The sequence below is a fragment of the Silene latifolia genome, chromosome Y, assembly GCF_048544455.1.
Source record: "Silene latifolia isolate original U9 population chromosome Y, ASM4854445v1, whole genome shotgun sequence".
NCBI classification, from domain to species: domain Eukaryota; kingdom Viridiplantae; phylum Streptophyta; class Magnoliopsida; order Caryophyllales; family Caryophyllaceae; genus Silene; species Silene latifolia.
In genome coordinates, this window is record NC_133538.1 from 294,749,609 (window position 1) to 294,763,346 (window position 13,738).

Here is a 13,738-nt window from a genome sequence, read left to right on the forward strand (position 1 = left end):
CAACCCGGATGAAAGACGCCGTGACAATAATAGGTCACGCCTCGATAGATCCGAGAAGCGTAACTCGGCGGGCGCCGGGGAGTTCAGGATCGTACTACCAGTAAACGGTTCAATGGCCACACCCCCCGGTCGTATCGCCGCCGAGGTCTTCGCCCGAGCAAGAACGAGGGCGAGAAGTGGGAAAGGCCCCCAAGCCGAAGGGGGACGGTGACACGAGCAAGCATCGTGAATATCACGCCACACCGGTCACCTTATCGACAATCGCCGCATCTCGAAGAATGCCATTGAAGAGCTAATCCGGAAGGGGAGCCTTGGCAAGTATGTTGCCAAAGGCCAAAAGATCGAGGCCGCGGTTCAAATAAGAAATCCGTCTTTGAACGGATAGGAGTGATCCATGTTGTCATCGGGGACAACGAGAACGGTGGGTCCGCTCATGGGCACAAACGGCACCGAACGAGCCGTATCGGGCCATCAACTTTGTGCCCAAAACAGCGGTCCCCGCTACCAACATCCCCGACATGACTATTGGGAAGAAGGACTACGAGGGAGTCATCGCCCCTCACAGCGACCCACTTGTAGTCCACTTGGACATATCCAACCACTTGGTCAAGAGGTGCCCGATTGACACAGCGCCTACACGAACATCATGTTCGTGGAGTGCTTTCTCAACCTCGGCCCGAAGGTTGAAGACTTGAGCCCCGCACCAATCCGTTGTACAATTTTTCCGGCCGGCCTGGTACCCCGGGGTTGATGGGATCGCTTAGGTGATGTTCGACGAAGGGAATGCGGCGAAGAATGTCCTATCTGAGTTCGTAGTCATTGACGGCTCGTCCGCCTACAACGTCCTCATAGCCGCGTCACTCTGAGCGAGGCTGATGTAGTAATGTCAATCCGGGCCCTGACACTGATGTATGTCTCGGACCGGGGAGAAGCGCATAAGCTCGTCTCCAAGGACGAGAAGGACGAGATGGTCAACACCCGGATATCCGCGAGGGTGCAACATGCAATCCCTCAAAGTGGCAAAGAAGTCGGGAAGGGGAAGAGCCCATCCTTGCAGCAGAGGGCGACCCGATGAATACCGACGCGTCGGCATGGTGAAGGAACCCCGACCGACCAAGAAGAGCCGCATCCGGCGTATGGGAAATAACTACCGACGGGTCCCCCACGGCGAACAGCTCGGGAGTCGCCATTCTTATCACCACCCAAACGGGGACGTGTTCGAGCACGCTTGAAACTTACCCTCTCGACCTCAAACAACGAATCCGAATACGAGGCGGTGATAAATGGAGTCGAGTTAGCTAGGGCTGCTGGGGCGGAGCACGTCGTGGTGAAAACATGCTCATCTTTGTTGGTGGCCAGCCAAATCGAGAGGAGAGTGTGAGGCTCGAGACGACGGGATGGTAAGATACCTGGAAAGGGTAAAAGCCGACACCGCCAAATTTAAGTCCTTCCGGATACGAGTGCATTCCCTGTGTCCGACGCTCTCTCAAGACACACCGGCTGATAGACATGGAGGGTGCACCTTTGATGAGCCATTAGGACACTGACAATCTCGGAAAAATTTTGTATAGCGGCGGAGGTGCCCAAGACAACTGTGGGCACCCCGACGCATGTTTATATCTAATGAAGAATCGTCCAAGTTTTCCATCAAAGTGTTCATTTTCCCCCATAGTCACAACAAAGAAGCAGATGCAACGGCAAATCACCCCAAGAAGTAGACGCTACTAGCCACCCCAAGAGGTAGACGCCGCAGAAATCACTCCAAGAGGTAGAGACACGGCTATCACCATCAAGAAATAGGCGCCACGGCGATCACCCCAAGAAGTAGACGCTACGTTAGTCACCCCAAGAGGTAGACGCCGCAGCAAGTCACTCCAAGAGCGTACGCCACGGCAGATCACCATCAAGAAATAAGCGCCACGGCAGTCACCCCAAGAAGTAGACGCTACGGCAGTCACCCCAAGAGGTAGACGCCGCAGCAGTCACTCCAAGAGGTAGACGCCACGGCAGTCACCATCAAGAAATAGGCGCCACGGCAGTCACCCCAAGAAGTAGACGCTACGGCAGTCACCCCAAGAGGTAGACGCCGCAGCAGTCACTCCAAGAGGTAGACGCCACGACAATCACTATAAGGAAGCAGACGTCATGGGAACGTTAAACACAGTTGAGATACGCATTCTAACTGCCTCGGTTAGGCCGAGGTAGGAACAAAAGAAGCGCTCAATTAATAACGTAAGAAGACAACTCAGACGAAGACAAGAAAAGACCTCGGCCAAGCCAGAGGCAAAATAAGCAAACTCTTATTAAAAATGATAACAGATTACAAACGAGAAGAATGCAGACGACGGCCGTCCCCATAAGGATAAGCCAAAACACAACCTACCAAAGTTGTACAAAATACAAGGAAAAGAAAGGCAAAAGGTTACAGACATATCATTTAAGCGGCAAAAGATGGCAGGGAGGAAAGGCTTAATAATTGGCCCCCGAACAGCTAAAGCTATCCGAGACGCCGGTGAGCTCGGTGACGACCGCCCGTCTCCCTATGCTGTTGCTGCTTGCCATCAGCAGCGTTAGCAACATCGTCCTTAATGGGCGACCCAGAAGCTGTCTCAGCCGTCTCAGCTTTCTCAGCAGCCTCAGCCTCAGCCTTCTTGGCAGCCTCAGCCTCAGCGGCCTCAGCTGCCTTCATCCTCTCGGCTTCCTCTTTGGCCGCCTTAGCCTCCTCAGCAAGGGCTGCCTTCTCCGCGGCCGCCTCTTCCTCCTTCTTCACCCTTACCTCCTCCTTGGCCTTCTCCTCCGCGGCTTTCTCCTTAGCTTCGAGCTTATCATCAAACAGCTCGTCAAATTTGTCCCACGGAAAGGAGCCATCAAGAGGGAAGAGCTCCCCAATCACTTCCCTGGCGGCTTCTTCGGCCAGGTCCCTGTATTGAGCGCACATATTAGGGAGGATAACGGTTTGGAGCGTCTCAATATCCTCCTCTCTTTGGCTGATGATAGCATCCTTGTTCCGAACCACCTTCCCCTGGACCTGGAACAAGCCCCTAAACTCGTCCCTCTGCGTACGGTAAAGGTCGGCGTGCTTCTGAACAAGGTCACGCATCTCCAGCAGCTTAGCAGCCTTCACCGCCGCACCTCGGCCTTGGCCTCTCTCAAAGAAGGACTTCCTTTTCAGCGTCCTCCCGAGTTTTCTCTCAAGACGGACGCCTCTTCAGCCTCGGCCTTGGCCCTCTCGAGCCTCCTCGTTCGCCGCATCGAGTTCCGGCCTTAGCCGCTCGAGCGTGGGGCGCTTCCACCATGGTCTTCTCTTGCTTCATAATGTGGGAGCTAGCCGAGTCCATTTCGCCGACCTCTTGCATATTCTCATCCCCTCCGCCACAAGCTCGGTGGGGGAAACCTTCTGAAGTAGGGAATCGACGGTGACATTTCTATCACCCGCCTTCTCGGTCGCTTCTCTAATTGCCGCATAGTGAGAACGGGCCGCCGACGGTTGATCTAAAAAAAAAAAAAAATCAATTAAAACATCCGTGTCGGTATACATGGACATATCGGAGAGCTTGTCATCGAGAACGCCTAATGAACCGGCTAAGTCCGAGCCACAGGATATATCTGTACCATGCTTGGCCTTCTTGCTCGGAGGACGCATCTCCTCTCGGCGAGAGTTGCGCGATGGCAAGCATCGCATCAGCAGCAGGGGTGGACTCTTTCCTTTTACGGACAAGGGGAGATCCCTCCGCATCGGAGTCCCCCCCATCGGTAATGTCAACGATCACCACCGTCTCCTTCTGGACTGAAGGGATGGAAGGTGGAACGGATGTCGACGCCGTCGCCGTCGAAGACTTTGTTTTCCGCGTTCGGCGCGGCATGTTACTAGCAACCTTCGCCTGGGCCGCCTCCACATTCAGGCCTTTCAGCTGCTGATCCATCAGATCATTCGACGACGTCCTGCGATCACGGGCCAGAGCCTTAGGGTGCAAATCAGCAACGGTCTTATCCTTGTGCAGCCCATTCTTTGGAGGATATCCTCAGACAGGTCCGGTCCAAAGTGGTCTGCAAAAGAAACAAAGCAGGAGTTAGTTAGAAGTAAATCGAAATTCAAGAAACAGAAACATGGAGAGCCAAGATGGGCCTCACACCGACCCCACTCACCCCGTGCTAGGGCCGGTATGAGGCCGACGTGGAAAGCGACTCATCCTCGAAGAATGATCGCGTTGGGGAATCCATCTCTTCGCACCCCACTCTTGTCCGCGTCAAAAAGCCTCATCAAATTGACCTCTCATCCTCATTAAGAGGGACCTTGCTGGCGTCCATCTTAAGCTTATTCCGGGTGACCCATTTATCATGCTCCGCCTTAGTCTCGCACCGCAAGTTAACTTCGTCTTTGGAAGGACCAAGGGCGTGGATAGTCATCCAAAGACCTCAACGTACACCCACCGATCTTTCCAGTCTTTGCAAGAAGTAAGCTTATCGACGGAGACGTAACCCGGCTCCATTTGCACGCTGTACCATCCGACGCGACCAGGGAATGACGGTCGAAGGTGGTGAAGCCGACGGAATAAATTAACCGTTGGGACCTCCCCCTTGAAGAGACAGAGCCAGACAAAGCCGACTATGGTCCTAATAGCCAACGGGTGCAGTTGGGCAACGGCGACATTCATGGCCCTAATGATGGCCATAACATAGTCATTCAACGGAAATCGGAGCCCGTACTTCAAGTGCTGGGATGTATACGCGGCAACCTGGTGGAGGGCAACAAACGGCCTGACCCTCCTCGGGGATAACAATTTTGTATCCCCTACCAAAAGAAAAAATGGCCCTCGAAAAATGTCTCGCCGGAACAACTGGCGAACTTATGGGTCCAACCACGGTCAAGGCGGACCTTACAGGCCTCGCCGTGATCCATGATGAACTACCTCTCAACACTGAAGGAATCCTTTCCTCACCGTCATCATCAAAGTCTTCATCGCCTTCATCATCGTCCTCCCAACCCTCCGAACTTTCGGGTCAACCGGGAGAAGGCGACCTAGGACCCCGGACCTTAGCGGGACGGCGGCCGTGCCTCCTCTTCGTCCAAGACGCGACGGGGGAACCCCGGCGCACGGTTACTAGGACCGGCATCAGAGAAGACATGATTCACAGCGAAAACTTAACAATGAAAAAGTTAAAAATTTGTTTGTTTACCTTGAAGAAAAATGCTACGCCGGAGTAATGATTCTGAAAGCTAGAGAGAAGTTTCGTCAAAGAGGGCTAGAAAGAAGAAAATTTTTGAGAAAATGAAATTGGTGCCCAATTTCGGGGATTAACTGCCCTATTTATAGGGGAAAGCCCATGAAGAAGGACCAATCAGGGCACAATGACCCATGAAACGCATGACCAATCAAGAAACGGACACGTGTCGGACATGCAACCACGAAATATCAATCGTTGCAACAGTTGAACGTCAATCAATGCAACAATGACCAAGCGTCTTCAACACGCCCCCTTCAAATCTCTCTGCCTATTCATCTTCCTCAACAAATTCCTAAGTATCCGTTTCTCCGCCGGCCACATGATCAACCAAGCCGTAAAGCACCCGCCGGGGGCAATCGAAACAACCAAGCACTCTCCACCCTGGTCTCGGCCAGCGTCATTTGCCTTTTCCACATCGGATGTCCATTACACAACCATGTGGAGGGGGATATGGTACGGCCATAATACGATCAAGCCGAGGAAGAAGAAGCGGGGCAGAATTTTTACTTGCGCAGAATATACGCTCAACATACATCGGAGCCCATACCACGGCATAGACTACGCTGGGGCAAATTGATGGGGCATATTCTCGCACTGTTGACCGATCAACATATTGAGCAAGGTCAAAGATATCCACAAACAAGTCAACGGCTTAGACAGCTTAACCGACGACGCGGACCGTCTGCTGTCTCTTGGGTCCCCCTGGGGCAACAAGCCGCCCGAGGCACACATCCGCGAACTCATATCCAAGACCCCTCGGTGAGTCAACAGGCCCGCTGGCCTACCATGGGTCCCTCGGCCGAGGGGTAGATCGTCTTTCCACCGCTAGCCACTTGGCCACTTGGCCACCACGTGACAAAAAGGTGAAAGTCTATAAATACTCCTCAACTCTCATTGAGGAGGGGATCCACAATTTAACCTAAGAATCACTATTCATCTGGTAATATCTTCCTTATCTCTCTACAATATATACTTCACCAAGTAACAACAACTTATCTCTCTAAGTTTACTGACTTGAGCGTCGGAGTGAGTTCGCTCGGTCCAAAGCCGAGCCCTCATTTTGTTCATTGTTTCAGGAGACCGCAAGGAGGATTCAACCAAAGACGTCATTCTACAAGCACGGGTGGTAACAAATAACTGCTCTGGAATTACACCCGGAACAGTTTTCATAATTAATTTGCTTGCTTGTTGTGATTCCAACTTATGCACATGTTATGTTTGATGAAATGCGAGCCTATGAATCCTTGCATTTTTTACCCATCACTTACCTTTTCAATGAGACTTGTAAGACATAAACCAACTCAAGTCTCACTAGACCATGCATATAGTTGGATAGGAAGGATTAAGTCGACTTGTAGGTGTTGTACAATTTAATCGATTCGGCTCCGGGACCCAAACCTTCTTAGGGATTGTAAGATATACACTAACTCTATCCCATCACAACATTAAGTGCTTGCATCTAGTAGAAAATATGTTTGTATGATCAAATCCCATGAATCCCCTATGAACCCATGACACCCTAGTGCTTTTAATCAATTGTTTACATCTCATTTTAATCATCTTGCTTGTTTTCATTACTTTATTTACATTGTTGATTAGTTTAGTTGATCTCCTATCTCAACTCAAATTGTGACACCCTTAGACACAATCATTTGCAATCGAAAATCCTACATCAATACCCGTCCCTTGGGATCCGACCTTTACTTGCCTCTTTACTAAGAGTAGAGTAGTTTGTGAAGTTATAAATATTGTTTTGGTCAAGGTAACTTTTGACGACAACTAACAAAACCGACGAACCAAAAATGGCGCCGTTGCCGGGGACGGTGTTAACTTGATTTGATTTTCTTTGATTTTGTTTAGTTGTGTCTTTCTTTACCTTGGGGAAGTCAAACTCCTCAAGGTTTGTTCTAATTGTTTTCGAGTTGTTTGATATTTTGCATGTCTAAGAGATCACATGGTAACTTGTTACCCATTGATCTTGAAATTGAGAGAACTTTGACCAACAATAGAAGACTTGCTAGAAATACTTTGAGAGGTATTGGTGAGATTGTGGACATTCAACCAAATAATATTGAATTCATCAACCCTTTTGCAAGATAAGGAGGGGATAACCCAACACAAAACCAACCACAAAATCAACCCACAATGCCTAAATTTTCATCACATTCCGTACCAACCGAGGAGAAACTACCAAATGGTACTCCTACACCACAACACTTAACCGGTAATTTCATTGTAAAGTCCGCATTTATAAAATTATTTGAGAGAAGTCAATTTGGGGGAATGCCTAGTGACGACCCTCATTGTCATATGGAGACTTTTTGTGACTATTGTGATGCGATTTATCAAACCAGAGTTACTCAAGACCAAATTCGATGGGTCTTATTTCCTTTTTCTTTGATTCGTTCCGCAAAACAATAGTTGAAGAGCTTAGATAAGGCTACTCTTGGTATTGACTCTTGGAAGAAATTGGCACTTGCTTTCTACAAGAAATTCTATCCTCCGGAAAAGACATGTTGAGAGCCTAAATCACCGGGTTCAAACAAAGGGATGAAGAATCTTTGTATGAAGCATGGGAGAGATTCAAGGATACTTGTCGATCTTGTCCACACCATGGACTTAGCGAGTGGTTCCTTGTACAACAATTTTGGAATGGTCTATATGAAGACTCTCAAAACATTCTCAATATGGGATCAAATGGTATGTTTACCGAAGTTGATGATAATCACAATATAGTAGACCTCGGAAGGCTACTAGAGGAGGAAAGCATGAAGTGGACTCTATTACTCAATTGGGTGCTCAACTTAGTGCTCATATTGACACCATTAATTTGAAGTTTAAGAAGGTTATAGCTAAACTTGAAGAGTCCTCCAAATCACCTAAGCAACATGTTAATGCCATGGTGGCATCTTCATCAATTCCAAGTGGAGTATGTGAGAGTTGTGGAACTTTGGGACATGACCAAAGTGAATGTAGGGGAACAAGTGAACAAGTGAATGCTTTCCAAGCATACAAGAGTGGTACCCCTTATTCCAACTATTACAATGAAAACACCAAACTCCATATAATCAAACAAACGACCAAGGTTTTGATGTTCAAAAAGCAGTCCTTCAAATGCAAAAGAACCAACAAGAATTTTTCACTCAAATGCAAAAGGATAGCCGAGCAAAAGACATCACCATCAACAACATACTAGCTCAAACAAAGATGTTGGAGACCCAAATGTCTCAATTAGCATCTTCTAGTTCACAAAGAAAAAAGGGGCAATTGCCACCTCAAGGTAATCCCCCAAGACATGAGTCGGTGAATGCCATCCATTTGAGGAGCGGTACAAGGTATGAAGGGCCAAAGAGGCCCGTTGATGAAGATTTTGTGAATGCTAGTGACAAGGAAAGAGTTGTTGAAGACTTTAAGAAAGAAGAAGAACCCACCACCATTCAAGAAGTTTAAAAGGAGAATGAAGGGAAGGCTAAGGAGAAAGAGCCTATTATGATTCGACTTCCATTTCCAAGTCGTCAAGCTAAGCCTAAGTTTGATGAACAACATGGGAAGTTTATGCAGATTGTGAATACTTGGAAGTCTCAATTTCATTTACGGAATTAATAAATCATGTTCCGGCCTATGAGAAATACATGAAAGATATTCTTATAAAGAAGAAATCCATCCGGAAGCTTGAGACTATTGCTTTCACTAAGGTGAGTAGTGCCATCCTACAAGGACGTTCACCTCCAAAACTAAAGGATCTGGGAAGATTCTCTATTCCATGCACCATTGGCGATACTACAATCAACAAAGCTCTATGTGACCTTGGGGCAATTGTGAGTGTCATGCCTTACTCGGTGTGCAAACGGTTAGGAATAGGAGAGCTTAAGTGCACTAATATCACACTTCAAATGGCGGATCGATCAACGAAGAAACCTTTAGGGGTATGAGAAGATGTGCCGGTAAGAATTTGCAAGTTCTTCATCATTGTGGACTTTGTTATTGTTGATATGGAGGAGGATTCCAACATTCCTATCATTCTAGGAAGACCTTTCTTATACACCGCGGGAGCAGTGATTGACGTGAAACATGGAGAGCTCACACTCGAAGTGGGAGATGAAACGATCACTTTTAATCTTGACAAGACAATGAGAGCTCCCTGACTACATGAGCCATGTTTCATGTTTGATCATTGTAGCCGAGAAAGTGATAGGAAGAAGTTAGCATCTTAATGCAAAGAACAAGCTATGGGTAAAGAATCACCACCCATATGGGAGAAGAAAATGGGTAATCTCCAAGATGCTCCATCCAAAGAGCAAGAATGTTTCAACAAGAATGAGAGCTTGAATAGCTCACCACCACTCATGACAAGATAATAAGAAGGCCTCATTTGCCATAATGACAAGAAGAAAGAGGAGTTGTTCTCATCAACTCATGATACTATTGGGGAACAAGTAGATGAAGTATGCGGTCTTTGAGTTGATGAGTTTGAAGGGTTATTCAATCCTTATATTGGTAATGCTATGACCCAAGACCACAATGAAGAACAACATGTGCAAGGGTCTATTGAGGATCTTTATAATAATAATGAACAAGCATTTGGCTACTTCTTCAAGGTGTTGAGCAACATCAACAACACCTTGGCTATGCCCCCTTGACATCTCATACATGGATGAGAGTTTGATGGAGTCCTCCCTAAACCACCATTTGTAAATATTCTAACCTCTTAACTTGCATTTTACTTATTGTATTGCATTTTTGTCAATTTTGGATTTGTATTTTTATTCCTTGATCAAGATTTTCATTTCGAGACAAAGTGAGGGAGGGACTTAAATGTTTATTGATGTGTAGTTTTTTGACATAGTGTGGGGATAGGAATTGCCTAGGCTATCCAAAGCCTTCGTAGTGCCCCCACAATGAAGACCGAGGGAATGAAGAGTAAATGACATGGGTTATGAAATACGCACGGGTGGAACTGAATCCATAAGGTACATGGACAATCCGAGCAGCCCGACAAGAATTCGCTCGTCCTGAAGAAAATCCGAGCGTCCTCGGAAGAAGACGCTCATCCTGGGAGGGATGGAGAAGAAAATTTTTGGTCTGACTGAAGATCCGAGCGTCTCCATATAGAATCCGCTCGTCTCATAGAGGATCCGCTCATCCTACTGTTGGTAAAACTTGGGATTTCTCCCTGACAAGGCATCCAAGCGTCCTCAAGGAAATCCGCTCGTCTCCTTTCAGAAAGACGCTCGTCTTCATCAGAAGACGCTCGTCTCAGCACGGTCTTATTTTCTGAAACAGAATCCGAGCATCCCGACCCAGATCCGCTCGTCTCCCCTGTGTAATTAAAATATAACGGGATTAAAAGCCCACCTTTCCCAATTCATTTTACTCATTCAAAACACAAACACATCCCCAAAACCCTCAAAACCCTCAATCCCTTCATCCACAAAAATCAATTTTTTCAACCAAATTCACCCAAATTAATTCCAAAATCCCTCAAAACTCAAACAAATCACTCCTTTATCAACAACAAGCAATTAAAACACCAAAATCCTCAAGCTTTGAATCGATTTTCTAGGATACAAGGCAAAATTCAAAAAAATCCTAAATCGATTTGGGTCTTATTGAAACTTGAGGAATTCAAGCAAATCTTTGGGTGTTACTACATACAAAGAGAAGATGGCTAGGAAAAAAGGTGGAAACATGGCACCTCCAAAGAAGACTCTCTCAAAAAGGCAACAAGCTCTACAAGCTCTACAAGCTTCAAAGGCTTTGGTGGTTCAAAGTGCAAGGATGGAAATTGAAGAGACTACTCCTCCTATAGTGGAAACTACTACTTCTACTCCGGTTGTTGAGCAACTAGATGATTATCCAGAGGTAATTTTCACATCCGATGCTCATAGGAATAAATTTGTATCCCTTGCTAAGAAATCTATTTTACCCACCAAGTTTATATGCCAAGAGACCTTGACCAAATTGGGTGTCTTTAAACAAACCAAGAATTTCTTCGAGTCCATGGGATTGCTTAATTTGTTTAATATGCAAGAGTTGACCTACTCATCCCTCACCTTGGAGTTTTTAAGCTCATTGAAAGTTACGAAGGTGGAGACTCGAACAAATATTAAATTCCGCCTTAAGAATGTTGATAGGAAAATGTCTTTTGGCGAGTTTGGTAAAGTTTTTGGCCTTAGAATTGACTCGACCTATGTGGAGAAACCCGTCAAAAAATATGATCCCGCTCCTTTATGGAAGGCTATTACCGGAAGAAAGTTTACGTCTTACCATGATTGTCGTGCCCTTTATGTCCATCATCCGGGCATAAGGGTATGGCATAAGGTTGTTGGGCATACTTTGATTGCTAGAAAGGGAACAAACCGCTTCACCGAACTTGATTTTGTTTATCTCGAGTCAACCTTGAATATTGGTAGAGAGTTCACCACAAGGTACAACATTCTTCAACTTTTAACTGAGAGGTGGCTCAATATCGATTATGGCAAGGAAGGTACGACCTTTATTGTTAATGGAGGATTGATAACTTATTTGGCAAAACACTTCAACCGGAATTTCAACAAAGATGACACTTATAAACCGGTTAAGGGAGGCCATATAATTGATCTAGCCACTATAGTTCAAAAATTCAAATGGCTCAAGAACGACACTCTTGACAATAAATTCGAGTGGTTAACAAAAGATGCCAAGTCCTTCACTTTACCGAACAAAATTTGCCGACTCAATGTTCATAGGCCAAACTACCTTCTCCCACTCTCCGAGTAAGCCGAGTATATTATACAATATCAAAGGGAGGACATTGCCGAGCCCTCCTCCTCTATTATCACTTCACCCTACCCATTCACCTACCATGAGTTTCAATCCGAAAATGTTAAGGCGGGGAATGACTACTTGACTCTTTTGATGCAACAAATGCATAAGCAAGCTTATGAGGATAGAGTCGATGCTTATAGAGCACAATATCTGCTTCTCCTACATCTAGCTAGGCAAGGACTTCTTGACCCATCTTGTCCTTTGCCTAGTTGGGCGGATAAGGAAGTCTTCTTTCCTAGTGCTTCTAGGGGTGTTAGCTTGGGTGAAGAGGAGGTTGTTGTTCAGAGTGGTGGAAAAGAAGGTGAAGAAAATGAAGCGAATGAAGAAGGTGAAGAAGAAGAGGGTATTGAGGAAGAAGAAGGAAGTTCAAGTGAAAGTGGTGAAACCTCCGGATCTATGGAGGTTGATGAAGATTCTAGTGAAGAAGTTGGTGATGATGATGGAGATGCTAGTGATGTCGCCATGGGCGATGATTGAGGATTAGCAAGCTCTTGGGAGGATGCCACAATACTTTGTGAGTCTCCTACACCTCCTTTAGGCTTTGTTTATTTATCTTGTTTTTCATATAATTTTTATCTTGATCATGATTTTGAGCCCTAGCATCATTTAGAGGACTCACACCTCGGTCCCATTGAGGTGTTTCTTTTATTGTTCCCACATTCAAAATCCAAAATGACAATTGTAGTTTCATGCATAGAATCCTTATGCATGAACTCCCCCAATCCGTGACATTAGAAATAATGTCTATTTTGGTTTGGGGAAGTTTATGCATATGCATTGGGAGCTAATCTAAATTATGCTCTCCAACAAAAAAAATAAAAAATAAAAAAATAAAAAAATAAAACCATGCATCATGTAGTATAGTTTAGTTGCATCACTCGTTTATATGTCATATAATTTGCATTTAGTTTAGAAATCATACATTTTCATATAAATTGCATAATTTCCTATCGTATTGGTCATTGAGGACAATGCCCATACTAGTATGAGGATGGGAAATTCTAACATAACTTTTAAAAACAAAAATGATAAAAATTGAAATTTTTTGAAAAATACAAAAACATGTCTTTTTATTTCATAAATCATAAAAACCATAAAAATTTGAAAAAAATTCAAAATCCAAAAACATGTTCGTTTCCTTTATAGTGTAGTCTTGTATATATTGTGTTTGTTCATCCTTTTTCACATTGATCGACTACGCCACATCCGAGACATGAGGATATTGAAGACCGCATGGTATGATCTTTCCAATCTCCTTTTTCCTCTTTATGTTAATGACTATGTGGCTTTATTCTGATTGATGCGGTATAAACAATGTGAATTTAGGATTGCATTTAGATTATTTGGCATACTAGTTGGTAGAAGCATATGCATTAGGTTGTATAAATATTAGTTGCATCATGGCATATAGTTGCATTTAGGAAAAATTTTGTGAAACCATCTATTTGGGAAGCTTGATAAGTGTATATAAGGCCCTTGTAGATACTTTTTCTTCTGAAGACTTTGCTTGTTAGAATACTTGTAAAACACTCTAGGATGTGTCATGCTAGTATCCTTTGACCCATGTATTAAGGCCTAATCAAGAGTACCTTGTGGTATGATAACTCCTTGGCTACCGTTTATTCCAAGGTAACCCTTGAAACCATGCAAACATCCATCATCCATATTCTACCACAATTTTGCCATCAAAGGGAATAGGCACAAA

The 13,738-nt window shown here is 45.3% G+C and overlaps 1 non-coding gene across 1 annotated transcript; it reads right to left on the minus strand.

The window, feature by feature from the left end:
* Nucleotides 1–7,739: 7,739 nt before the first annotated feature.
* Nucleotides 7,740–7,846, minus strand: LOC141635255 (small nucleolar RNA R71). Its single transcript, XR_012539954.1, has one exon. It is a non-coding gene; the product is annotated as a small nucleolar RNA R71 (small nucleolar RNA).
* Between the last annotated feature and the right edge of the window lie 5,892 nt (nucleotides 7,847–13,738).